Consider the following 2,222-nt stretch of genomic DNA (forward strand, 5'->3'; position numbering starts at 1 on the left):
ATGCTGAAGTTGCAAATTCCCCATAAATCAAATCATCTTGAAAAATTTCTTCACCATTTTATATCACATGGCAATTGCTAGATGTCTTGGAGCAACAGTCGATTTATCATCGAAGATTGTTAATCATTGCAATATTAGTTTACAGATGGCAGCCAACTTCGCACACAGATCCATTGTGTTAAAAACACTTTAAAGACCATTTGATAGAACTTTGCAAAGTCAAAAGTTACTTTTGAATTTCTTTTTCAATTGTTTTACCTGTTTGCACAAGATCTATACAAGTGCACACATATGTGAGGTCCACCCCCATGTGAAAGCCCCTGTACAAGCCCTGTACAAAGGGGCCTGTATAGGAGGCTTAATTCTTTCTTTTTAAAGAAAGCTGACTCAATATGAATTTCTCGAGAAACTCGTCAACAAAAAACAAAAGCATAAGCTAGCTCAAACAAGCTCTTAGTTATAAATTCAGAGACCCATAACTAAAGTTCTCTTGACGCGTAACGGTAAATTTTTTTTATCCTGTCCACTAAGAGTAGGAGATTAGGACTGTTGATGTCGATAATTTACTAAAATTTGAGCTGCAACCAACTCTTGTTATTGAAGGATAAATATCAGAAAGCACCATCTACATTATTGCACATAATATTCATTATATGTAAGTGAAATACACCGAAAACCCAAGCAAGCAAAAAACAGAAAGTTATCAGTAGTTTGCCTACAAATAACCTGATTTAATGTTTCTCCTGGGATCATGTGTTTATGGCACAAGAAAATGAGAAGTTTACAGTAAACTAAATCCCTACTTAAATTTCTGAAAATGACTTAACAGTCTTGAACCCGTGATTCCCGGGAAGAGGTCCATTTCCGGGCCGGATAGAAATTATCACGTCCAGACCTGAAATATAAGGGCAATAGATGAATTTACAGAGAATCCAGGTTAAATATGTTTCTAACTGAACAGTAGAGAACTTGTTCGCTTCTTATAACTACTATCCACCTATTATCCATACATTTCATAGGATCCTCAACTTATAATCACTTTAATTTTACTTGATCACCTCCCAAACATGCAATTAATTCATAGTTGATTTTTTTTACTCTATATTTAAAAGAGAATCAAAGGATTTCACTCTCCCCTAAAGAGGCTCGAAACCAAGTCATCAGTCTCATGCTCTTACCACTTGAGCTAAGTCTTGACTTTAATTCATAAAAGCTTTACGAAAAAGAATTTGAAAGCAGCACGCTACCTGCTGATTTCGCGGCTGTAGCTTCTTGATAGACATCAGTGACAAATAGAATCTCTGAAGGATTATCTATTCCAAGAGATTCTCTGATTTCAACGTAACTTTTTGATTCTTTCTTATTCCTGCGAGCAACAGAGAGAAATTTTACCGTACTACTGTAATGTAGGACAGATTTTCGGACAAAGATAAAGAGAAACAAATTCGAACTTCGAGTATTTTCATGGAAGCGTAAAGTTTACCCCACTGTAGTATCAAAAAACCCGCACAAGTATTTGCGCAGGTCCCCATAATTTGTATTACCAAACAAAAGCCTTTGTGCCAATCTGCTGCCGCTGGAATATATATACACCTGATGGGGGGACAAAAGACAGAAACAAATTGTTAAGGGGTAGTTAGAAAGCTTTTTATAAAAGTTTTAGCAAATTTTGATAAACGTTGACGAAAGATGTGGTTGAAAAGGTGATAAAAGTTGTGGGTTTCATGAAATGTGTATAGATCGAAGTTTGACCAACTAGCAAAATTTATCAAACAAGCACTAAATGCACAAAAATTATAAGTTCTTTCGCCATATACTTTTCCAGCAATCCGGTGCACAATAATTAAATGGCGAGAAAAACACATCTGTAATGCTTCCTGAATAAAAAATAAAAGCTAGACCTAATGATCTATTCATGAACACGTATGGTGCAGCTTCTTCAAATAATCAGTTATTAGATTTTTCTGATTTAGGCCATAATCGGTGGGCAGGTCTGGGGGCACTTTTTCAATTATAGATTTTTGAAGATGCAATCGTCCTATTCTGCTAAGAAAAATGCAAAGCAGAGAATATGCTATTTCAAAAAGACTCCAACACTTGAGCCAATCAATGCGATCTAATTACATCTAGTCAAACTCTAATAATATTATACTGCAAAAATGAAGGTTTAGCAAAAGAATTTTTTTTATTTTTTGCTGAGGATAGGCTAGTATTAAGAGCAT

At 35.1% G+C, this 2,222-nt stretch overlaps 1 long non-coding RNA gene across 1 annotated transcript; it reads right to left on the reverse strand.

Annotated features, from left to right (window-relative positions):
* Window positions 1–579: 579 nt before the first annotated feature.
* Window positions 580–1,615, reverse strand: LOC111378151. The gene is made up of 3 exons (XR_002699819.1): window positions 1,484–1,615; window positions 1,248–1,366; window positions 580–895 (listed from the first exon to the last, which is right to left on the reverse strand). It is a non-coding gene; the product is annotated as an uncharacterized LOC111378151 (long non-coding RNA).
* Window positions 1,616–2,222: the final 607 nt, after the last annotated feature.

The sequence above is a fragment of the Olea europaea genome, unplaced genomic scaffold (assembly GCF_002742605.1).
Source record: "Olea europaea var. sylvestris unplaced genomic scaffold, O_europaea_v1 scaffold17779, whole genome shotgun sequence".
Classification (NCBI taxonomy): domain Eukaryota; kingdom Viridiplantae; phylum Streptophyta; class Magnoliopsida; order Lamiales; family Oleaceae; genus Olea; species Olea europaea.